Here is a 26,215-nt window from a genome sequence, read left to right as displayed (position 1 = left end):
TATTGTTTTTTGTTCTTTGGCATTTAAAATACTCAAAGTCAACAGAGCACCATACAGGACTCAGATGCCCTGTGTATTTCCCATCTTTACGTGGCTTATTCTTTTAATATTACTTTACTCTTTCTTTAAAGACTTTGTTTTTTTAAACTATTTTTTTTCTATGACTGTCTATACCCATTTTCTTTCCTTTCTTCAACATCTAAACACATTTTTTTTAAAGCATATTGTACTTGTTCAGAGGTTTTCTTGGTCTGGACCTGACTTTAATAAGTGCCTGATGCATGAGCCAAACCTTAAACAGCTAAGCCAAGGCTAGGCTGTCAGTCACTGCTAGCACACGGCCTGGTGGCTGGCTCTGCCCACTTTGGGTCAGTGAGGATGAAGCCTCATGCCTCCGGGCCTGACCTGGAGCCAGTCTGTCCTTCCCATCTCTGGTAGGCACCTCTACCTAGTCTCCTGCCACCAAGTAGCAGGTGCTGCCTGTGGCTCATAAACCCAGTTTCAGAATTCAGCAGCAGAGCCTCTTAGAAGAGCCGTGCTTCTGTACACCTAGCCTACCCAAGAGAGTGCTTTCTCAGGCCCTGTGTGGAAATACATGCCCTCACATTAGAGACATATGTAGTGAGACTTAACCTTTGGACCACCAGCTCACAAATAATGACACTGAGACTTCTTATTATTTATGAAAGCTCGGCCTCAGGCTTGTCCCACTAGCTCTTATAACTTAAATTAATGCATTTATTTTAAATCTATGTTCTGTCACATGGCTTGTTATCTCATCTTTCCATTCCACCCATGCTGCTTCCTCAGCATCTGGCTGGCAGCCCTGCCTTCTTCTTCCCAGAGTCCTCTCTCTGCCCTGAAGCCCCGCCTATTCTTCCTGCCTACCTATTGGCTGTTCAGCTTTTTATTACACCAGTCACAGCAATATGTCTTCACACAGTATATAAGTATCCCACAACACTCTAGGGTTCATGTTCTCAGTAATCCTCTGTGGCTTTGGAACTCTAACAGTGAATTATACTTTGTCTTTTTTTTTTTTTTTTTTTGGTTTTTTTCGAGACAGGGTTTCTCGGTGTAGCTTTGCGCCTTTCCTGGGACTCACTTGGTAGCCCAGGCTGGCCTCGAACTCACAAAGATCCGCCTGCCTCTGCCTCCCGAGTGCTGGGATTAAAGGCGTGCGCCACCACCGCCCGGCTTATACTTTGTCTTTTTATCTTGTTAATATTAATAAGATTATTATGAAAAGTGTTTCCTTACAAGCATAGATGGAAGTAAAACCTCATGCTTTCCAAATAATTTTTAATATTAGTTCCATCTTCACCCATGCTCAGAATATAGTGTATGAAAAAAAAATCAATTTTTAAAAGAAAACATTTTTTAAAAGATAGCATTTTTTAAGGTACAATAGTCTTGGTGTGAAAAAAAACTTGATTATTTAAAACAGTTCCAGTTGCTATGGGCTGCAGGAAAATATTATAAGAACTCAGCTGGTTATGGCAAAGCCACTACCTGAAGGGATCAAGGAATTCCTTTAGAGGAAGCCAAATTCCAAGGAGTTTTTAGTGTTATTTGGCTTGTTATATATCAGCTGTATTCTGTTATGAAAATCATGTGTGCCTTCATAGTTTTCCCAATTGATTTTTCCCTAGGAAGTCTTGTATAATATTAGAGGGACCAGCCTTAATATTATACATCCCAGGGGCTCAGGAGAGAGAACTACTAATGGCGAGGACTGTTTTTGGGAAATAGAATCTCAGCACACCGAGCTCTATCGTCCACTTGCTTTAATTCCTCTGGCATAACATCCTTTATACACAGCTTCAATTCTGTTCTCCTGCCTAGCTCCTTTCTTGCCTGATTTCTCTCTACACTTATCTAAGTTCTATCTTAATTCTCTCATCTTAATTCTGCCTCATCTAGGTCCTTTTCAGCTTGTTCTTACCCAGCTAGTACTTCCCCATCTGGCTCTTCCTCATCTTCCATCTCATTCCTCTAGTACTCTCTTCTAGCCCTTCAATCTAGTTCTTCCCCATCTCAGTTTGTTCCTCACAAGTTCTTACCAGTCTAGTTCGTCCACACTCTATTCTCTTCTCCATGCTGTTCCCTCTCTGTCTACAGAAAACAGCTGCCTTTTGGTTCCCTGCCTCCTCAGGAATGTTGTTTTATCTCACACCTTGATATGTAAAAACCTCTTTTGTTCTCAGTCAAAGTGCTCTGGAGAACCAGTAGGCCTCCTCAAGGTCAAGGGATGGTCTGAACTTCATTAACACAGGAAACAAAGCTAGGCTTCTCAGCAAGCTTGTCTCCTAAACTCAGCAGGGCAGTTAGTAACTTAGTAGGTTCAGCAGGTCAGGGGAGCTGAACTGTTTACCAATTGGACTGGGCAAGCAAGGATTTCATAGCAGAAGACAGCTGAAATATTAAAGGCTGGGTAACACCAAATATTCATAATAAATGGCTTGCCTTTTGACAGGCCCTTGGCTGGTCAAAGTTCAGCTTTAATACACAGCTGAATCTCTATGATATATTCTTGTGGCCCACAAGAAGGAAGTGCTAACAGTGTGGACTGATCATTCTCTGGACATATACATTCAAGGTATTTGGAGAACAGCTTCAGGAAAGGAATTCCCCCCAGCCCATCCATTTCTCCCCTTTCAGCACTGGAATCAGATATCTCCCTTAGCCACTTTCAAGGACTAACAGAAATAACAGTCCAGACCACCACATGCTAGTCTCCAGATTTAAGGTAAATTTCACAAAGAGGCTCAGGTAGACCTTAAGTAATAGCTTTACACAGTTTAGCTCGGACCCTCCTTTCCTACAGCCTCACTAACTTTATAGACCCCTAACTTCTTCCCTAACCACTTCTCGGAATGTAGACTGAGCACATAGACCCACCTTTTCATACATTAACCGGTCATTAGCACTCAGTTGACCTCCTCTTTGACCACTCCCATTTTGGATTATAAAAGAAAGCCTGGTGGTCACTGCCGGAGGAAAATTCTTACTGCCTTTATAACCTCACAGAATTCAAGCCTAGTGACCTTGCTTGACCAAGGGATTGCTATTGCTTGGGTTTATAACTGGATTCCAGGGAGACTTAGGAGGAACATAGAGAACTGAGAGAATAAGGAGATGGAAAGAGAAAAGACAACGGAAGAGCTAGATGGGTAAGAGCTGGAGAGGAACAACTGAGATGGGGAAGAACTAGATTAAAGGGCTAGAAGAGAGTACTAGAGGAATGAGATGGAAGATGAGGAAGAACAAGATGAGAGAGAAGGAGATGGGAGAGGAGCTGATATGGGAAAGAACTAGATGGATAAGAACCTAGAAGGGAGAAAACTAAGATGAAGGAATTAAGATAGAACCTAGAGGGGACAGCAGATAAATATAGAGAGAAATCAGGTAAGATCCAGTCTAGATCATTTTGATTTTTTCATAAAATCAGATATCTCTTTTAGAGAAACAAAAACAAGACTTTTACTTAGCCAGATTCCAAAATAGGTAAATAGCATATTTCATGATAGACTCCTTAGAGAATCCTAGGTATTTCCATTGCAAAAACTTGTCATCATGGAAATCATCCAGAAAGAGTGTACAGACATTACATACAAAATGCAATTCTCATTCCAGGACTCTGTGGAGCCTTCGGCTCTTGTTGGAGCAGAGGTCAGATGCCAGAGCAATCACCAAGGGCCACATAAGCTAAAGTTTACCTGTCAACCACCAAAAATCATTAGGATTGCTAAGGAAATTTCAGCATTCTACAGATTTGCAAGGAGAAAATTGGACCAAGACTCAAAGGTTGACACAAGTACAGGCATTTTGTAGATGAAGCCCACCCAGGTACAACCTCCAAGACTGGAGCTTCCAAACACCAACAGTGTATAGGCAGAGTTCTTTTGTCAGGACCACCAGTTCTGTCCCACCAACCAGCTCCCAAATAACCACACAGAGGCTTATTATTAATTATAAATGCTCAGCTGATAGCTTAGGCTCGTTACTAACTAGCTCTTATGTCTTAAATTAACTCGTATTTCTTATCTATGCTCTGCCACATGGCAGTACCTTTTTCAACATGGCATGTTCACCTCCTGCTTCCTCTGAGTCTGGCTGATGACTGCCTTGACTCTGCCTTTCTTCTTCCCAGCATCCTCTTAATTTGGCTCTCCCACCTAACCTTTTTTTTTTTTGCCTAGCTCTTGACCAGTCCACTGTTTATTAATCCAATCAAAAGGTGCCTTGGCAAAGACACCTCTTCATAGTGTACAAAAGGATTATTCCACAACAACAGTGCATGAAAGTGTTATGGTTTTATTATTTATTTTTTCTAGTTTTTTTAAAGTTGAGATAAAATGAATACAACATAAAGCAGCCATTAACTATTTTAAAGTGTACCGTTGAGTGGCATTTAGTACATTACCTTGTGTGACCATTAATGCTGCTTCCAAGGTGTTTCATCCCACAAAAGCACACTCTTGATCCATTAAGCAAGCACACGAGGAAACATTTCAAAACTGTGTGTTCTGAGACCCCATATCCAAGAGACTGTGATTCTGTGGACCTGTAAATGTGTCTTAAAGCTTCCTGGATATCTCCTTCCTAGGTGCTTATCTGAGCAAAAGAAAAATGTGTTCATACCATGACAATACACATCATTTTAGTGTAACTTTATTCATAATCATCCAACACGAGGAATTGTCTTTCAGTTGAATAATATATGAATAAACTGATATTTTTACACAAGGGGCCTCAGTAATCATGAGGGAAGCATTACAGCAAGGTGGTTCTCCAGGGCATTGGACAAAGGCCTGTGATAATTAGAAGCAGTCTGTATACCACTTACATGACATTCTGGAAAGTACAAGACTCTAGTGACAGAGAACAGATTTTTTTCAAGGTTTCTGGGGTCTAAGGGCAGGGAACAGGTTTGAGTACAAAGAACAGCCCAAAGGACTTTTCTGAGAATTGTGACAGAACCTCTGTGTGTCTTGTTTGTGATGGTGGATATACCCGTTCGTCAAAATGCACAGCAAGTGAGCCCTGAAAAGTAAATCTTCCCGGAGTTGATTTTTATTTTAAAAAATCAACTTACTTTTTAAAGCCAGTCCATGTATTTCAGAATGAGCAGCCTGTTTGAGGAACGTTGGTGGTTATAAACACTGTTACTATAACAATTCATATCTACAAGGCAATTCACAAACAAGGCTGGGTAACCTGGCATTCTGTGGCCCCGTCCCACTGACTTGCCGTTACTTTTTCTCTGCTTATCTTCTGTGCATCTGGGTATTTTCTAGAAACCAGCTGTGTAAATGTCAGCTACCCCACCAGAATCTGACACACGCTGGGGTGAGTATCTGACCGACTCTGGGGCCTGCCGTACCCTCCCTCCACCCTTACTGCAGCATTTGTCAAATTGAGATCCTCACCAAACGGGATGACTTCAGAATTTCATCAGTGACTCCTGATTTTTCTCTCTTTCTGATTCCAGTGGATAATCAGCCCGAAAGGGGAATGGGGCCTGTTTTGTGAGCTTTTGAATTGGGTTTTATGGGATTGTGCATACAAACATCTACACAGAGGTTCCTAGGCTCCATGCTTCTAATATTCACGAATGGGCCCCACAGGATTTAGTGAGAACACTGTCAGACACATTGCTGACCCCCTTTGGAGGGAAAAGAAAACAAGATGTTTATTGCCATCAACTAGGCATCCACATTTGTAGACATAAGATGCTATACACAAGAGCTGGTCATGACTGTAGATTTGTCACATAAAACCTGGACTTCTGTTTTATTTGGAGATAACCATACATTCAGATACCTTATTCCTATCTCTCCCTACATCAACCTCAGACCGATGTGGCTGAAAATTCACACCAGCGTGTCTAAGACTCAGCTAGAAAGAAGAGGAAAGAAGAAAGCAGCGAGTTAGTGATGTTACACGGGAAGGTAAAGGTATTTTCCACCCCCGGGGCACAAAGGCGCATCTGTCTCTGTGGTGAAGCGCGCCGTATCAGGAACGCCTATGTCTCCAACGTGCATTTGGGTTTTGCGGTTCTCCTTGCGGGCTCCAGTCCTGAATGAGTTGTCAGTGCCCCTCTTTGCTCGCTCATCAATTTGCAAAAGATAGCTACAACTTCTCTGCGACCTTCTGCTCACACGGCTCCTTTTTTTAGAGTTGCTTCTGCCTGGGAGGAAATGGGGCTACGCGTGTTTCCTTTCCATCCAAAGCTGGCTCTTTAGGGTGGTGGGGGGAGGCAGCTGAGGGCTCACAGTTTGCTCCCACAGCTTGTGATGCTACTATATTTTCTTGAGATAAGCCTCTCTTGAGATCCTTGTCCTGTTAGTTATTTATAAATTGTTTCAAAACCTCCAGGAAACAAGTTGGGCAAGCTCTCCTCATGCCAGATGGCTCAGCAGACTTTGGGTATTACTCATTGTATGGCCCTTTCTATCGCCCCAAGCCGCAAGAGACATCTAAGCAGAAAGTGAAGGAAAAAAAAAAAAAAAGCATGTCACCTCCCAGGTTCCCAGGCAAAATTCCTTCCCACAGAAGAACACACAGAAAAAAAAGAATCGGATCTCTCTTAAGTGTAGAATAATAACAGTGGTCCCCCCCAACTTTTCCACCAAGTGCCTTTGGGTGGAAAAGCATACTTACCTTCCAAGCACCTTGACTCTATCTCACAAAACATTGTGTCTAATCGTGATTATTTATGGTTTAAAACAAACTAATGCTGAATTCCAAGGGACCACACTCTGGTTGGAGGAGAAGCACAGCAATACAGGCCCTGGGGGAACTCTTCACACTAAGAACAGAGTATTTTTATCCCGAGGATCCTCCCATTTCCAGGCAAGAGGCCTCAGAATCAAAAAAACAATATTTATGACAGTTTTAGAAGCACAGACATACGTGTTGAGCCTCATGAGGCCTCAAATCTGATGTCCTGGGAAGGCTTCCCTCGTGAATAGCTGTTCTTATATTTTTGGTCGTGAGCCTAGCCTTTAACAGCTGAGCCATCTCTCCAGCCCATGAACATCTGTTCTTATTCTCTGACCAGAGAGTTGGCTGCATGGTGGCAGCCTCAGGAGGTCGTGTAAGACAAGACAGTCAAAGGGAATTAGAAACCACCTTTTACAAAAATCGACAGGATTGGCACCTGGGAAGAAAAAGAACAAGAATGACAGAAGAAGGACAAATTGTGTAGAAATGGCATCTAAAGTTACTAGTAGTCTCGAGGGATACCCTAAAACTAGACGCAGTGTTAAACCGTAAATTGTTCTGTTGCTACAGAACCAATTCTGTGCCAGACATAAATCATGAAATTCATTTTTCTTTCGGAGTTCAAAACTGGACCTCATTTCCCAGCATTCCGTGTATTTAGGTATTGTCACATGACTTGATAAAGTGCTGTGTGCCATTTTCAGGCCTGGCCCATATAAACTCCTATGTTATCATCTATAATCTCTCCCTTCTTCTAAAGACTGGTTACAGATGATCAAGTCAAGGATTCCTTGACCCTTGAAGCCACAGCTAGGAGAAAGCTCAGTCTTTGAGGATCTATATTTATCAGGCCTCTTCTGACCCCCCCCCCACTTACTGTGAGTTCACAAATAATTTTTGTTAGATTGCTAACTTATTTCAATGGCACTTGCTATCTGCAGTGGTTGATTTATCCTGATACATAGTTCTTCACTCCATCGTCTCCTAAATCTTCAGGAGTCTACTGTTCATATAAGAGCTCTATAACAATGAAAGGGAGGCAGACAGGTGTGGCAGCAGAGGCAAGTAGGCCCGGCGGCAGCCTGAAGAGGCAGACAGGCCCAGCAGAGGCAGGCAGGCCCAGTGGGCGATGGCCAAAACACAGTTGCAATAAAGACCAGAAACTAAGCAATTACCCGCTGAAGACTTAGTGAAAACAAGCTCTTAATTAAGAGGTTGGAACAGGGACCCCTTTAATCCCAACACCTGGGGAAGAAGCTATCTCTGTGGGACAGAACCAGAATGAATCTGAACACTCCCTCTGAGGCCAACCCAGGGGCCAGCTGCTGATCCTGCGAAACCCAACGACTTGGAGGTGTTGGTGAGACTACCCTGCTCAGCTGAAATCCATCTGGGAGAGGATTCAGATCCCTACAGTTTGAAGTCTGAGGAAACACAATCAGCTGAGGGGTCGACGAATTAGCAAAACGTGACCTGAGAACACAGAAGAAGGCCCAGCCACGGAACCAGATCACCAGAATAATAAGTATATACTTTACCAACTGAGATCAGCTGCTCCTGAAGAAACAGCCCAACAGCACCAATTTAACCAAGAACTCTTACTTAACCAAGACTAAAAATTAGAACAAGGGAGGCACTCTCAGACACAGACACCACCTGCATCGAGCAGAGGAAGAGATGAGTAGACGCCAGTGCAAAAATACAGGCAACAACATAAAGACCTATATGGCAACATCAGAATGTAGTGATTCTACACCTGCAAGACCTGAACATACCAAGACAGAAGAAACAGAAGAAATCAATCCTAAAAATGACTTTAAGAAGATGATAGAGGCCCTTAAAGAAGAAATAAAAAATTCCCTTAAAGAGGAAATAAAAAATTCCCTTAAAGAGGAAATGAAAAACTCTATTAAGAGGAAATAAAAAATTCCCTTAAAGAAATGGAAGAAAAAAAAGAACAAAAAATTGGAAGAAATCAAAGAAAGCCAAGAAAAAGCAATTAAACAGATGAAAGAAACATTCCAAGATCTGAAAAATGAATTTGAGACAATAAAGAAAACACATGCTGAGGGAATGCTGGAAATAGAAATCCTGACTAAACAAACATGAACTACAGAAACAAGCATAACCAACCAATTGCAAGAGATGGAACAGAGAATCACTGAAGACACAATAGAGAAAATAGATTCGTCAGTCAAAGAAAACACTAAAGACAAAAAAGTCGTAATGCAAAATGTCCAGGAAATTTGGGACACCATGAAAAGACCAAACCTAAGAATAATAGGGATAGAAGAAGGAGTAGAATACCAACTCAAAGGCACAGAAAATATATTCAACAAAATCATAGAAGAAAACTTTCCTAACCTAAAGAAAGAAATATCTATGAAGATACAAGAAGCTTACAGAACACCAAATAGGCTGGATCAAAAAAAAAAGTCCCCTTGCCACATAATGATCAAAACACTAAACACACAGAACAAAGAAAAAATATTAAGAGCCGCAAAAGAAAAAGACCAAGTAACATATAAAGGCAAACCCATCAGAATAACACCAGACTTCTCAATAGAGACTATGAAGGCTAGAAGGTCCTGGACAAATCTTATGCAGACACTAAGAGACCATGGATGCCAACCGAGACTATTATACCCAGCAAAACTCTCAATCACTATAGGCAGAGTAAACAAAATATTCCATGATAAAACCAGATTTAATCAATACCTGTCCACAAACCCAGCCCTACAGAAAACACTAGAAGGGAAAATCCAACCCAAAGAATCGAAACACATCCATGAAAACTCAGGCAATCGACAATCCCACACCAACATACACCAAAGAAGAACAACACAACACAACCACAAAAAATAACAGGAATTAACAATCACTGGTCATTAATATCCATCAATATCAATGGTCTCAACTCACCTATAAAAAGACACAGGCTAACAGAATGGATAAGAAAACAGGACCCATCCATCTGCTGCATACAAGAAACACACCTTAACTTCAAAGACGGACACTACCTCAGAGTAAAGGGCTGGGAAAAGGCTTTCCAAGCAAATGGACCTAAGAAACAAGCTGGTATAGCTATCCTAATATCTAATAAAATAGACTTCAAACTAAAATCAATCAAAAGAGATCAGGATGGACATTACATATTTATCACAGGAAAAATCCACCAAGATGAAGTCTCTTTTTTAAACATTTATGCCCCAAATCCAAAGGCACCCACATTCATAAAAGAAACACTACTAAAGCTTAAAACGCACATCAAACCCCACACATTAGTAGTGGGAGATTTTAACACACCACTCTCACCAAAAGACATATCTACCAGACTGAAACTTAACAAAGAAATAAAGGACCTAACAGATATTATGACTCAAATGGACTTAATAGATATCTACAGAACATTCCATCCTAACACAAAAATATATACTTTCTTCTCAGCACCCCATGGAACCTTCTCAAAAATTGACCACATGCTTGGCCACAAAACAAATCTCAACAGTTACAAAAAAAAAAATTGGAATAATCTCCTATATCTTATCGGACCACCATGCCTTAAAGTTAGACCTCAGCAACAACAAAAATTATAGAAAACCCACAAACTCATGGAAACTGAATAATGCCCACCTGAAACATCAATGGGTCAAAGAAGAAATAAAGAAAGAAATTAAAGATTTCCTAGAATTCAATGAAAACGAAAGTACAACATACCCAAACTTATGGGACACTATGACACCAATGACAGTGAATGTTGGAGAGGATGTGGAGCAAAGGGAACACCACTCCTCCACTGTTGATGGGAATGTGAGCTTGTACAACTACTGTGGAAATCAGTATGGCAGTTTCTCAGAAAATTAGGAATTGAACTACCTCAAGACCCAGCCATCCCACTCTTGGGCATATACCCAAGGAATGCTGATTCATACCATAAATATACATGCTCAACTATGTTCATAGCAGCACTATTTGTAATAGCCAGAACCTGGAAACAACCTAGATGCCTGTCAACTGAAGAATGGATGAAGAAAATGTGGTACATATACACAATGGAGTACTACTCAGCAGAGAAAAACAATGAAAGCATGAAATTTGCAGGCAAATGGATGGAACTAGAAAAAATCATCCTGAGTGAGGTAACCCAAACCCAGAAAGACAGTCAAGGTATGTACTCACTCATAAGTGGATTCTAGATATAAAATAAAGAACAATCAGACTACAACCCACAGAACCATGGAGGCTATATATATAGCATGGAGGTTCCTAGGACGACTGTGGCTTATAATAAATTTCGGTTTTACTCAATTACTGAGCAAGCTTCAATGAAACATCTCACTATTAAGCTGATAGTAGAAAAAATAATTAAATAAATAAATAAAAATAAAAGAAAAATTTGAAATATTAAACAAACAAACAAACATTTTACTAAAGTTAAAAAAAGGGAGAGCCGGGCGGTGGTGGCGCACGCCTTTAATCCCAGCACTTGGGAGGCAGAGCCAGGCGGATCTCTGTGAGTTCGAGGCCAGCCTGTGAGTCCCAGGAAAGGCGCAAAGCTACACAGAGAAACCCTGTCTCGAAAAACCAAAAAAAAAAAAAAAAAAAAAAGGGAGAACTAGGGACTCATCATTCTATTCTTTCCCTTGTTTTATATATTTTAAACTTTTTTTAATCGGTGGTTTCTGCTGGAGTTTATTGGTGGATTCTGCTGGAGGATCTGAAGCAGATAAGCACTGGAGGGCTCCTGTTGCAAGTCACCCTCTGGAGTGATGGAAGGATCTTTCTACTAGCATGTGGAGGAGACCCTATCTAGTGTTGGTGTGGCCCCGGGGTTCTGTTTATGTCTTTCCTCAGGACAACGAGGTTCCTCTTTGGATTCCTGAGCACTGAACACGCCCTGTGGCTGCTGCTGAACCCCAATATGACAGAGACCTAATGGGTCTTCATGAAAAAAATCTACCCTTCTGATGCCAGTAGAGATTGAGAGCTCAATATGGCCAGCTTTGGCAAGCATTAATGTAAGCCTAGGAACTGTAGCCATGAGATTGGATTCTCCAGAAGAGCTGCCAGCTAAAGTCATGCTGGGATCAAGAAAAAATGGGCCTTGGCGGTTCGTGTTACTGGAGTTGTATCCATGCCAGTGGATGTCCACACAATCCAGAAGAGAATTTGACATTGCTGCTGTTGCTGTTATAGCAATGGCGCACACTGCTCCTACTGTTTCTGGGATTACCATTTCATAATTGCTTACTATAGCTAGCACAGTGGAGACCCTGGCTGCAAAAGTAGCTACTACAGTTAGTTAATCTTTCATTCTATTGGGCATGATAAATTTAATTCAGTAGTTATATGCATCTCGATTGGCTTTGAAAATTATAAATTTATAAACTCAAGTTCCAGTTGCTTTTGGGATACTATCTTACAAGGACTCCAACGTACAGTATGGCTCGTTAAGGAAGGGAATGGCTTAGTTGCCTTTAGCCTACTGGCTATGGGTGAGATAGGACCTCTGTTGGTCTTTTCTGTATCGAACACACAGATTGCAAGCCCGGTGCCACTTTGAGATCCTTGACAGCAATTAACTCTGCAGCTCACACATGGTTGAGCCTGTATGATAATGAGTATTCAGAAACGGATAATACCTGGGGGGCACTCACCAACCTAAGACAGAGCACCTGTGTGGCTTGGGCAGGCGTCTCCATGACGGGTAAGGTGACCTGCTAATGTCCCACACAACCCAAGTCAGAAGCTCATTTTTTTTTTTTTTTTTTTTTTTTTTTTTTTTTTTTTGGTTTTTCGAGACAGGGTTTCTCTGTGTAGCTTTGCGCCTTTCCTGGAGCTCACTTGGTAGCCCAGGCTGGCCTCGAACTCACAGAGATCCGCCTGGCTCTGCCTCCCGAGTGCTGGGATTAAAGGCGTGCGCCACCACTGCCCGGCTCAGAAGCTCATTTTTTTTTTTTTTTTTTTTTTTACATCTGGGGCAATATTTATTAATTAAAACTATGTCTCATAGTTTACAAAGATGCTAATTAGCAATAAAAGTATAATTGACCTTAAAGTCTCAGTATGACTGAGGCTTCATACTCTCTTCAGAAATCTGAAGTGTGATCCAGCCAGGGTGCAGGGCGCAATGCATAGGGAGACTCCTGCTACTGTGCAGGAGTCAGAGGCCAAAAGTTCCACAAACAAAAGCTAGGGGTCTTCTGTGGACATCCTCTTCTCCTGTCCCTCCTGTCCCCACTGTCCCCACTGTCCCTGTGTTCCTGCTTCCCAGACTCCACCTCCAAGGCAAGTCCTACTTATCGTCGGGAGAATCTGTTCTTGAATGCTTTAATTGTCTTGGCCATCATCGGGGCGATTTTCTTCACAGCTGGTTTCCTAGGATCATAGGAAACAGAACTGCTGGCCACTGGAGCTAAATGGGCACTGCTGGTACTAGGCCCGTCATAGGCCACCTCCTCAGGGCTGGAGTGGAAGCTGCTGCTGCTGCTGCTGACAGGAACATGGCTGCTTCCTGTTGTATAAGGTGCTGGCTTAATCCTGACTTTCTCAGGGACAGCTGCTCCTCCAGTTCCAAACTTCTCCTGCCTTCGTCGGACATCTCGAGGTGGTTTGGCCACAGAGTTGACAAAAGCCATCTTTGCTTGTCGTCCTTTCGGCTTATTGGCATGTGCAGAGCGGATGTTGTTTGTCAGCAGGCGTAGGCGCTGCTCTCTGGCGTCCTGAAGCCGCAGGTACATCTCCCGCCAGGATTCATACTCTTCTGGTCTTTCCTCCTTAAAGTCTCGGTGACAGTGAACTTTCCATAACTGATCTGTTTCCTCAATGAGTACGTGATTGCATTCCTCTATTCGATAGAGTTGATCAGGTGTGCACCTCTCCAAGACAGGTTCGAGAACAGAGTAGGGGACTCCTCCCACTTCAAAGATGGAGTCGATATTGTTCTTCAGCACCCGGATACATTGCTGGTGCAAGGTCATCATTTTGGGGAGATAGGCACACTTGGAACCTGAATACACCTGCATCTTAGAATTCATTCTGCGTCCTGTGAATCCAGCTTCTTCTTCTTCCTGGGGTGAAGAGAATGCTTTTCGCTTTGGCTGGAAGGAAGAAATCAAGTCCAGGGAAGGCAGGGGTCGGTAGTTGGACTGTATGGCGGGTAGGGGGATGTCTGGCAGCACCGGCAGCGCATCAGTAGGGACCTTTCGAGGCCTGGTGGGTTCGGCTCCCGCTGGCTGCACCTTCTCTGACTTGTTCTCGTTTACCTTGGGTAATTTCTGAACTGAGTTCAAGCTTTTACTAATGCTCTTAGAGTCCTTTTTTTTAAGGCCCTTTTCTCCGGGTGCTGTGGCTGAAGCTTTCACAACCTTCTTCTTCTTCTTCCGAGGCTGGTCATAGCTGAGGTACGACTCAAAGGACATGGTGGGCTGCTCAAACTCGTCATCCACGTCCGGCTCCTCTACTTTAGGGAGGGAGGCCGGTGACTTTCGATCCAAGTTAGTTCTTCCTTTGCCCTCCTTCAGGTTGTTGGGAACTTTCTCCTTGGCTTTGGGGAGCAGGTCTCCGCCCCCCCGCCCTGAGTCGGAGCCGTCCGTCCTCGGCCTGCTCTTCTCAGACCTGCTCTTCTCCGAGTCCTTGTGTTTGGGCTTTCGAAAGTGGTTATCTGAAGCCGCCTCCAAGGCAGGCGGGAACTTCTTCTTGAGACTGCTGCCCTCTTTGTCCTTCTCTTTCTTGACAACACTGGAGGGTGGCTTCTCCTTGGCACTGTCCCCTGAGAGTAGCCTTCGGTGTTCCTCTTTGGAAGAGGCCTTGTGTGATTTCTCTCTGCCCAGGGCAGAGACCTTCTCCTCACTCCTGGCATCCACAGGGCGTTTCTCCTTGTGGGAAGATTTGTGCTCCTTGTTTTGGCTTACATCCCCTTTCGCCTGGTGCTCAGCCAGGTGTCGTTCGTGACTAACCCCTAGTCTGTCCTGAAAGGTATTACTGTGGACTTTTCCAGGCTTCTGGTGTGAAATGATGGGCTCATGGTCCTCCTCTGGTGACCTGTAGTGGTCTGTGTACATTTGATGTGGACTGGAAGGTGGGGGAGATTGAACATGGCCATAGTCAGAAGACTCAGGGTCTGAAGAATATGGTGGTGACACTCTGTGACACCTCTTCCTTTCATCCCTCCTCTCGTGACTGTGAGTCACTTTGTGAGGCCTTTCAGGCTCTGAGAGTTTTTTGTGTTTTTTCTGTCTGTGCTCAGGGCTATAGGACCGGCTGGCAGAGGCTTTCCAGCTTTCCTGGTAGTCCCCTTCCATCTCCTCTGCCCTCTGAAGAGCATCTCGAGGGCGCTTTCGGGAGATGCTCTTCTCAAGATCCTGATCCTCAGCTTCATTGTTTCGCTCTACAGGAACCAGCTTCTTCCACTGGGCCACCAGGTCTCTGGCAAAGGTCCCCACTTGCTCATGTTTTCGAAAGCTGTTTACTGTTTTTCCTACCCCAGTCTCCACAAGAATGTCTACTGTGATAGGCAAGATGGAAAGTTTCTTCAAATATTTCAATAGCTTCTTAGGGTCTGGGTTCGTGGCCAGGCGCGCCTGCAGCTTCTCCACAACTTGGAGCGCCGACTCCGCCGCCATCGCTGTCACTGGCGCGGCCTCCTCGCCGGAACTCCAGAAGCTCATTTTTTAATAAAAGGGGGACCTGTAGGGCCCTGGCCCCCGTTTTGGGTAACTGTTGCCTTGCTTGTGGACCTTGACCTTGATATCCTCCCTATGCTAATTCCCTGCCAGGTTCCACCCTCCTGAATGCTTAAGGGAAGTTCCTTGTCTATGTATCCTGAATAGTGGGCCTTAACAGCTTAGGTGCAAGATTGTAAAACATCAGTAGTGAACTTCTGCCCTCCAGGGTCCTCCCATTGTGCTGTAAGCCTGTATTTAAGACCTCCTCCCCCCTTCAAGAAATGACATTCGGCATTTAAAATTTAAAATATATATGTATATATGTGTGTGTGTGTGTGTGTATATATATATATATATATATATATATATATATATATATATATTTGAATGAATACTGCAAATGTTATCTATGAATACCACAAATGTGATTAATATCATGAGTGTAATTAATGAATATCATGAGTGTAATTTAAATAAATTAATTAATTAATTAAAAACAATGAAAGGGAGGCTGAGTTTCAAGTCAGTACTGACCAGAATGTAACAGACATGGAAATCAACAGGTCCCATGATCTTAACTCTCTTCATTCCTCTCTTCTTCCCTTCTTTCCTTCTTTCCTTCTTCCCTTCTTTCCTTCTTTCCTTCCTTCCTTCCTATTTTATTTTTAATTGAAAAAATTTCATACAACAGATTTTCATCATGTGTTCTCCTTCCCCAAAACAGAGCATGCTGTTCATTAAGACATTACCAGTTGTCTTAGTTAGGATTGCTATTGCTGCAATGAAAACACCATGACCAAAGCAACTTCAGGAGGAAAAGGTTTCTTTGGAAACTTTCACATCACTGTTCATCATGGAAGGAAGTCAGGACAGGAGGAACTCAAACAGTCAGGGCAGGAACCTGGAGGCAGGAGCTGATGCAGAGGCCATGGAGGGATGCTGCTTACTGGCTTGCTCCTCATGACTTGCTCAGCCTGCTTTCTAATAGAACCCAGGACCACCAACCCAGGGATGGCACCACCCTCAATGGACTGGGCTCCTCCCCATCAACCACCGATTAAGAAAATACTCTACAGATCTTATGGAGGCATTCTCTCAATTGAAGTTCCCTCCTTTCAGATGACTCTAGCTTGTATCAAGTTGACATAAACTAGCCGGCACACTGGTACATGATTCTGGTCTCACTAGCCTCTGACGTCACTGAGGACAAGAGCTTTGTCTGTTTTATCCTCTGCAGTCTGCCTACACCTAGCATGGTGCCTGTAACACAGCCCATGGATATTTGCTCAAATAAATTCATTGAAATAAAATATGTAGCTGTAGGCTCCTCACACAGTCCTGTGCTGGCCTCGGAGAATTCACCTCAGCCAGTGTTTTTTCAGCTATATGGTCATTTGAAAATGCATCACTACCAGGGGATCATAACCTGAGTTGGCAAAGTGCTTGCCTTACAAGCAAGAAAATGTGATCTTTTCTTTAAAGGAGTGCACGAGAGAGACAGAGGGTAGGAAGGGGGGTTCTCAAAGGAAAAAAAAAATCCAGGTGTGGTACACACTCATCAGCATTGAGGAGGCAGAGATGGGTGTATCTCTGGGGCTCCCTGGCTGTCTTCTAACCTACTTGACTAGCTCAAGGCCAGTGAGTAACCCTGTCTCAAAAAGAAGATAGCCAACACCTGAGGAATGATAGCTAGAATTGTCTTCTGGCCTCCATACACACATGCACACACATACCTACACACACACACACACACACACACACACACACACACACACACACGAAAATGCTTTATTAGCTAAAACACAACACAGCATTCATTCATTATTCTTAACTATGCTATGTCTATACATTAATTTCACAACAGCCAGATAGATTTTTGTCTTCTTGAGGGTAACATTTCTTTTCTGGAAAACACAGAAGTCCTCTTTCTATATGTTGTAGCCAAGACTGGGTTTGAAAGTAAGCGCGCCCCACCCCCCTTCCGCCCAGGCAGCTGGGAGGGTTAGCAAAAGGTTCTCTGGCTGCCCCTTGGCTGACCTGCGTACTGGAACCTTCTTCCTATCAGAGTTCCAGGAATGGATTGCTTCTGTTTTTTAAGAACCAGATATGGGGAGCACATAGTAATATCATCTTTCTGCTTTGTTTATATATGAATCTTGCAGTTCTCCCACAGACTCCAACCCGCCATTTTCCTCACTCAGCATCTCACTTCCCCCAGCTCACCTCCATCTTGGTATCTTGTTAGCAGTTTAAAATAGTTTCATGGGAGAGATATTAAGTGCTTTCTGTCTTCTTTGCTTTGCTTGTGAACTTAGCAGGGGAAGATTCAGTAAAGACTTTGTGATTTTCTTTTCTCCCTCATTTTGAAAATGAGCCCTTGGGATCACTGTTGCTTTTTAGAGCAGTAGAAAGGAGAGCGAACAAATTGTATATCAGAGGCCAGTGAAATGGCTTCAATGGGTGGAGGAGCTGGTGATCTGAGTTCGATTCCCAGAACCCACTATGGTGGAAGAAGAGAACCAGTTCCCAAAAGTTATCCTCTGACCTCCATATATGCACACACACACACACACACACACACACACACACACACACACACACACGAAATAAATGTAATAAAATTTTTTGAAAAAAAAATCTATCTGAACCACTTCTTTTATGGATAAGGCTAGTCAACAGTAGGTCACTTCCCTCTGATGTTACTTCAGTTTCATTATACATGACATTGTTTGCAGTTTGAGAGCTGGTCACTCTGCATGAGCAATATGAATAATAAATGATAATGTGGCCCAAACTGGGGGTATGGGTCATTGCGGCACATGCTGACCATATGTGGGGCCTGAGTTCAAATCCCAACACTCACAAAAAGAAGATGAAATAAAAGTCACACAAAATAGCTCTCCATCAAGTAGTCATTCTGTAGAGGAGCTTTGCTACTCACCAGGCACAGTCTCCTTTACCTCAAAGTGAACTAAATGGAATTATAACTACCCTTTCTCTATAGAAAGGATAAAAATTAGTGGGACAATAAGCAAATATTTGTTGAATACATTCTGTCTCCAGCTGCACGGAAATGATCTTAAGAGCTTTAAAAGAAATAGCCACTGTATGTCCTGGTGTGAGTAGACATGTATTTAAACTCCTATTGTAGATGTAACCAACCATCTTATTAAATAAGAAACACAGAACCAATGCAAAGAAGAAAGCCAAGAAATCAGAGCTAAGAGCCTTACCGCCTGCTGCAGCTAGCCTCTTAAGCCAAGAGACCTCTTCGAAAGAAAGCTACTTCCTGTGTGTTTGTCTTTATATAGTCTTTCTGTTCTGTCTTCTCATTGTTGTAAACCCAAACACGTGACTGCTTTGTCACTGCCTGTCTGTACAGCCCTCCAGGTCTTAAAGGCGTGTGTCTCCAATGCTGTCTGTATCCCTGAACACACAGAGACTTACCAAGCTCTGCCTACCAAGTGCTGGGATTATAAGTGTATGCCACCACCGCCATGCTCTTGCTATGGCTCTAATAGCTCTGACCCCCAGGGCAACTTTATTTATTAACATACAATTAAAATCACATTTCAGTACAAATAAAATACCACCATATCCTATAAATTCAGATTCTCAATCATGATCTGTAATTCCCCCGGCCCTACTTTTCAACACTTCAAATAATAAGAGTAATAACAATAATCATGATACTTAATGAGCATGTGCCGGGAACTGGGTTAATTGTTTTACAAATACAAATTTAAACCTCATAACACCTTGTAAGGTATTAGTAACCTCTGCCTTAGTCCATTCTGTATTGCTATAACAAGGTGCCAGAGGCTAGAATTGTACTTAAGACTTCTTGATGTTTTTCCATTTATGATCCTTTTCCATCCAAGAAATGTTTACATGGCACTGGATATACAAGCATATAAAACAGGCATACAAATAAAAAGACTGTATTTTTAAGCCATTCTTTGGTATCATGATCTTTTTTATTTCTTAAAGATGAAAGCAAATTTGCATGCTTGAGACAAGTGTACTCATTTTTTTTGTGTGTGTGCTCATTTGTTTTTACACAATAATTACATTCTTGGCTGAATATTTGATACTACAGGACACTAATTTAGAAACAAACCAGACATCGTTGGAGATTGTATCTTAATATCAAGCTAGAATTCATTGAGTGCTCCCCCCCACATCACAAACCTCATATCAGTAACTTAAACCAGAAAATTTAAAAATTAAACATTCTAACACAATTCCAAATCATACTAATCTGATACATGCTGAGGCCCACGGCAGGAAAACACTGAAACTGTCTGCTGAATTAAACTATTACCTGTCTGGAGAAGCAGGAAACTTTTCACGTCCTGTGGAAACACTGAAGATCGGGATGTGCCACGGTCTCTCGAGTCTGAGCAGAGGTGTCTGGGCGGTGTCTGTTGTCACTGTGTGGTGTGGTAATGTGCACAGGGTAAAATTCAGAGCCGTGGCTGCATCAAAGCCCAGTGACACAGCACAGGTGAGTGCCACCAGGAGCACCTCAGACACACTACACATTTGATCTTGAATTAGTTTTTGCTGGTTGCATGTTCAGAAACTTGTATTGCTACCCAATTTTTTTTGACAACTTCCATTCTGTCACACGACCCCCAGATGAGGTCACAACCTATAGTTAGAGAAGCTACACTTTAGCTCATGATTCTGTTGGCAGGGAAGTTTGAGATCAGGCAGCTGTGACTAGAACGGAGTGTGTGCTATGTGACGTGAAGGTTCGGAGCTGACAAGAAGAAAGAGCCAAAATAATGGGCAGGTTTGCTTCATGATAAGTAACTCACTCTTGTGGTGACTGATCTAGTCCCTCGAGACTCACTCTTGTCCACAGAACTATAATTTAGCCTGAAGAGACATAATTCAATCTCTTGAGAAGATAGTAACTTGCTTGTAAGGGTGATGACCCTTGTCACCTAGAAAATGGCCCGTCCCCTGACACTGGCACATTAAGGGGTCAAGACTTGGCATGGCCAAACTATAGGACTTTCTTTCATGTAGCTTTCTTCACAAGATCTTACAGTTGGTCACAGCTGAGTTAGGACCTAGGTCAAGATTTGTTCAGTGCCAAACCTGGTTTCTTTACAAGGATAATACATTATCTTTCTTATACGTCAAACATTTACTCAGACTTTTTCTTCTGGATAGTTCTCAGTTGATCCTAAAAATAAATTAGATATTTCTCCCAAGTAGCTGCCATCTGGGTGTCTTTGGGCTTTCTCTCTAAAAGCTCTGAGCTCTCAGATAAGAAATATGACCCCCCTAACACCGTCATGCTAGAAACGACACAAGATAACCAGAATGATAGCCTTGGCTGAGCCCAAACTTCTAACCAATGTCAGGCTTGTGAGTCTAGTCATCCTGGGTTCTCCAGCCCAGCCTGTCCAACTGTTGGAGATCACAGAGACACTTGTCAGACTGTTTATTGCTAGGAGGGCCCAGCCCACCATATTCCATGGGCAGGTGGTCGTAGGCTGTGTATGAAAGCTAGCTAACCCATGAACCTGAAAGAGCCAGCCAGCAAGCAGTGTTCCTCCGTGGTTTCTGCTTCAAGTTTCTGCTTGTACCCTCTCCCCGGCTCCCTCAATGACAGGCTGTAACCTGTAAGGTGAAATGCATCCTTTCCTTCTCCAAGTTGCTTTGGATCAGAATGTTGTATCGTAGCAACAGAAAGGGCACTAGAGCACCAGCCGGAAACAGTCATTTTGGTGTGACTTCCATGTGCTGTGGTTCTAGAGTCCAGGGATTCAGAAGGAAGCAACACAACATTTCCTGTTGCTGTAGAGTCTACATTCCAGAAGGCAAAGATCCTTATTAAGTGAGCAAATAGCCAAGAATGTTACACGTTATTGTAAATGCCACAGAGAACAGAAACAGGACGCTCTGAGAGCAGACAGGACCAAGATACAGAGAGCAAACAGGAAGCCTGAGTGGAACCCGATGCAAACACATGCCAAGGGAGAGGCAAAGGGGACATAGCAAATCTAGAGGCCTTGGGCTTGGAAGGCTCTTGCGGCGTGTAGGAAGGAAAAGCATCTGCGTGGAAGAAATGCAGAGAACAAGAAGAAGAGGGAGAGAAAGGGACAGATGACTCGGGCCCAGGCTGAGTTTGTGTTTTTCTCTAAGTGCTAGGGAAAGTCCTCAGTAAGGAAATGCATCCTGGCTTACAGCACTTAAATATTAATCTGCAAAAATAATAGAGGAAGAGGAGGCAATTCAGGAAGCTATTAGAAGAGTCGTAGCAGAGTTGCTGGTGATCACGGGGAGGACGGCGACAGGTGAACTATGGGGCCTTTGAGGCTGAGTCGTGGTCTGGTCTCTGAGAGAGAGATGAGAAGGCTCCCACTGGGTTGAGATGCAGGTTTGCAATATCTTCCCCGGGTGCAGAGACTGTGGGGCTGGCCCTTGTCCCAGCAAGTGAGGAGGAAGAGAAAGGCCCGGAGCTTAGGCAGAGGGCAGGGAAACTGGGTGAACGAAGGTGTCAGATCGCTGACCACAAAAATCAGTTTAGCCCACAGCTGCCTTGGGCAAGCCCCTGGCCGGTACCCAGGACTGCAGAAAGTGGAGCCTGCAGCAAGGCATCTTCCGTCCGCCCTCTTCCCAGATAGGCATCAGCTCCCCTCCGCTCCGCCCTCCCTGGCCCCAGCCTCGCCTTTGGTTGGCTCTCTCTTTTTGGTGTAGGAGTGAACTGGGAAAGAGAGATTGCTTTAGATGTTGCATTTCTCACGCATTTTCAGTAATCCCCCAAATCCCCGAAACAGAAATAAGAGATAGAATGATTTGGAGGAGATTAATATCACTGCCAGGTGATCCGGTTATGCACTTAAAAAAATCCAGCTGCTCCAATTATAAAGCTTTTAGTAGTCCAAAGAAAGTCCTGGGATAGAAAGTACCCAGCAATCTCTATGTTATCTAAATGTGATATGATGTAGAAGGAGAAACACCCGTTTGCAATTCAAAAACATTAAAAACCATAGAAATGACCTAAGCAAGAAACTGGTAGGTTGACATGAAAATAGGCACACAAACAACAGCAAATTTGTAAATAAATAAATAAAATCTAACAACATAATTACAATAACTGAAGAAATACTCTATATTCCTAAAACACAATTAGTCTCTAAGTTTGATCCATATCTAATTTAACAGATGGTTTTATGAACTTGTAACAATGATGTTGAAATAAATGAAAAAGATTAAGTATTTAAGGATAGAAAAGAAATATTGAAAGAGAAAAGCTGGCAGCACAAAGGTAAAATAATTAAAACAACATCAGTTTGAGGCAAAAAAAAAAAACTGAATCTCTTAGAAAACGTCTAAAGAGACTACGGTAGATGCGGTAATTCAATTTATGGGTGATAAATTATATGGTACAAACTATGTTCCAATTACTGAGCCAACAATTCAAGTTCTAAGATTAGATTGTAAAGATATTAAATAGTGTACTGGCTGGTTTTGTGTGCCAACTTGACACAGGCTGGAGTCTTCAGGGGAAGGAGCTTCAGTTGAGGAAACGCCTCAAATGCCAGCTGTGAGGCATTTTCTTAATTAGTGATCAAAGGGGGAGAACCCAGCCCCTAGTGGGTGGTGCCATCCTTGGGCTGGTGGTCCTGGCTGAGCAAGCCATGGGGAGCAAGCCAGTAAGCAGCACTCCTCCATGGCCTCTACATCAGCTCCTGCCTCCAGGTTCCAACCCTGTTTGAGTTCTGGCTTCCTTCTATGATGAACAGCAATGTGGAAGTGTAAGCCGAATAAACCCTTCCCTCCCCAACTTGCTTTTCGGTCATGGTGTTCTGTTGCTGCAATAGAAACCCCAACTAAGACAGATAGAGAAATAAAGAATCATGTCAAGATGTTGTATTAAAGAATCATTTCTAAGACAGAAAACGTGCATGCAAAGCCAGGCATAATGGCACACACCTGTAATCCCAGCACACAAAAGGCTGAGGCAGGAAGAATGCAGTGAATTTGACACCAACCATGGCTATGTAACAAATTACAAGTTAGCCAGGGATAGGTAGTGAGACCCTATCTCAAAATCCCAAATAAATAAACAAATACCATACAAAACATAGGCCCCCAATCCTAGTGTCCAATAATAGGAGAGCATTTAAATAATCCGTAGGACATTCATTAAATAAATAGACAAGTTTTTAAGAAAAATGTTCACGGTGTGGGGAGATGTATTACTACACATTCCTAAGTGGAAAGGCAAGACAGAAAACACAGTGTGCGGAGCTGGAAGTGTTAGGGCATGCCCACAGCCACAGCTTCACGGCAGGCTGGGACAGAACCTGTGAAGCCGCGACAAGCTTTGGTTGGACCTGGATGTTTTTAAGCAAAGGAAAGAGCCTTGAAACACATCTACGGGAACAGCAGAGATTACACTGATGGATAGAATTTGTTTCCTCGTTATACTTTCTGCGCATTCTTAAATTTTCCAAAAAGACGTTCACAAAATTTCTTTCATAATCAGGAAACTGGCAATGCACTGGAGAGGATCGTTACGAATGTAATTTGGAACGACTTTCACTTTCGTAGGGAGATAAGCTGGGCGTGGGCCAGACATTCCCCGGGGCGGTGTTACCACACCAAATAACCTGAAGTGGTTTGTAAAGGGAAAGGTCTGCTTGGCTCACAGTTCTGTGATGACAGCCTGTGACCTGACAGACCCCTGGTTTGGGACCTGTACAAAGCAGTTTGTCCTGTCAGGAGTCCACGGTAGAGCAAAGCCACTCACCGCATCCCCAGAATCCAAAGAGAAGGGAGAAGGGCCTGAAGTCCCAAAATCTTCTACAGGGGCATGCCCCTAAAGACCTGAGGCTCACACACCAAGCCTTACCTCCTAATGTTTCCACTGTCTCTCAGAAAACCTTTAACATGTGAGCTTTGAAGAGAACACAAACCACAGGGATCCTCACCCGCTCTCCCACAAGTCTCCCAGAAACAAAAGGCAAAGCTGGAATCCCTGTGAATTAGCTGAGCCGTGAGCAAAGGAGATGAGTCTTTCACTCTCAAAATCATTTCCTGCGATTTTGACTTGATAAGCATAGCCTATGTATGGATAAGATACATTCGTAATATCTAATGGGTTTATTTTTGAAGCAGAATCAGAGAAGTGAGAGAGATCAATGCAACACCCAAGTTTGTTGCTGCTGCTGCTGCTGTGGTGGTGGTGGTGTGTGTTGCTGGGAATGGAAACCCAGGACCTTTCACATGCTGGACAAATACTTACCTGCTGAGCTACACTACTGCCCTCAATTCTTACTTTATGACTTTAGCAAAAAAAGTCTCTCTAATCATTTGATCTCTCTGAATCTTAATATCACCACATCCATCACTTATCAAGGAAGGAGAAAAGTGCGTAACCACTGGGCATGGTGGTCCATGTTTTTAATCCCAGCACTGAGGAGACAGAGACAAGTGGATCGCTGTTAGAAGACCAGCCTGGTCTATATAGAAAGTTCCAGACCAGCCAAGGCTACATAGTGATCCTGTTTCCGGGAGGGTAAGGGTAGAGAAGAAAGGAAAGAAAGAAGGATGATATCTAATCAACTCAAATGCATTTGAGTTGAAAAAACTCTATTTTTTTGAAAATGAAAAAACTTTATACCCTAAATAAATGAAAGCTATTATTGTATTATTGTATTGTATTGTATTGTATTGTATTGTATTGTATTGTATTGTATTGTATTGTATTGTATTGTATTGTATTGTATTGCATTGTATTGTATTGTATTTGTGTTTCTCCCTGATTGGAAGAGCTGCCATTGTCATTAATGGAATAGGTGATACGTTATTGAAGAGAAGACAGAGGTCACACAGAACAGCAGACATATGTTAATCCTGATTCTTTAGGCGACAGCCCTCTGAAGTCTTGTTGTCTATCACCAGTCCCTAAGGCCCGCAGGAATGTGCCTGTGTCTGAGCTCTATGGGTGAGCTCCATTGCTTGGTCAGTTCTTTCCAATTTAATAAGCTGCTTCCTTCATGTGATTCACAGACTTTTAATGTAAACAAGCATTACATTCGAACCTCATAAGAGTATATTTTCTGTTAGTCACATGTTTATCTAGTTACAGCAAAAAAAAAAAAAAAAATTCTATAAATATCCAAAGCTTCGCGCAGTAAAAAGGATGTCATGCACATTTTTTTAAAGCTAATAAACCTTAAGAGAAACATAAATAGTTATGTAGGTAGCTATATATGCTTTGAAATTTTTATAGGGGTTGGAAAGATGGCTCAGCAGTTAAGAGTACTTGTTGCTCTTGCAGAGGACCTGGGTTTGGTTCCCAGCACCCACATGGTGGCTTGTAACTGTAGGTAACTCCACTTGCAAGAGATCTAATGCCCTCTTCTGGCCTCCACAGGCACTAGATACACAAGTGCAGGCAAAATACTCATACACATAAAATAAAATCACTTAAAACAATTCTGCACATTTAATTTTTTGGTAGGGGAAGATGGATATGCATGTATGGCCTCTCTCTCTCTCTCTCTCTCTCTCTCTCTCTCTCTCTCTCTCTCTCTCTGAGTGTGTGTGTGTGTGTGTGTGTGTGTGTGTGTGTGTGTGTGTGTGTGTAGAGATCAATAGAACAATCTGCAGAAACCGGTTCTCTCTTTCTACTGTGTGGGTCCCAGGACTAGAACTCTGGTCATCTAACTTGGTAGCAAGTGCCTTTATCACCTGAGTCAACTTGCCAACCCTAAACTCTGTATTATTTTTAAACCATGCTTTTGTTTTTATCAGGCCCAGGTAAGACAAACATGAATAGCCCTGGCCTG

At 42.9% G+C, this 26,215-nt stretch overlaps 1 pseudogene; it reads right to left on the bottom strand.

Moving 5' to 3' along the window:
• Positions 1 to 12,688: 12,688 nt before the first annotated feature.
• On the bottom strand, positions 12,689 to 15,380 carry LOC102917758 (elongin-A pseudogene; annotated as a pseudogene).
• Positions 15,381 to 26,215: the final 10,835 nt, after the last annotated feature.

The sequence above is a fragment of the Peromyscus maniculatus genome, chromosome 15 (assembly GCF_049852395.1).
Source record: "Peromyscus maniculatus bairdii isolate BWxNUB_F1_BW_parent chromosome 15, HU_Pman_BW_mat_3.1, whole genome shotgun sequence".
Lineage (NCBI taxonomy): Eukaryota > Metazoa > Chordata > Mammalia > Rodentia > Cricetidae > Peromyscus > Peromyscus maniculatus.
The sequence above is the reverse complement of the archived record's forward strand: the minus strand, read 5'-3'. Positions and strand labels throughout refer to the sequence as shown.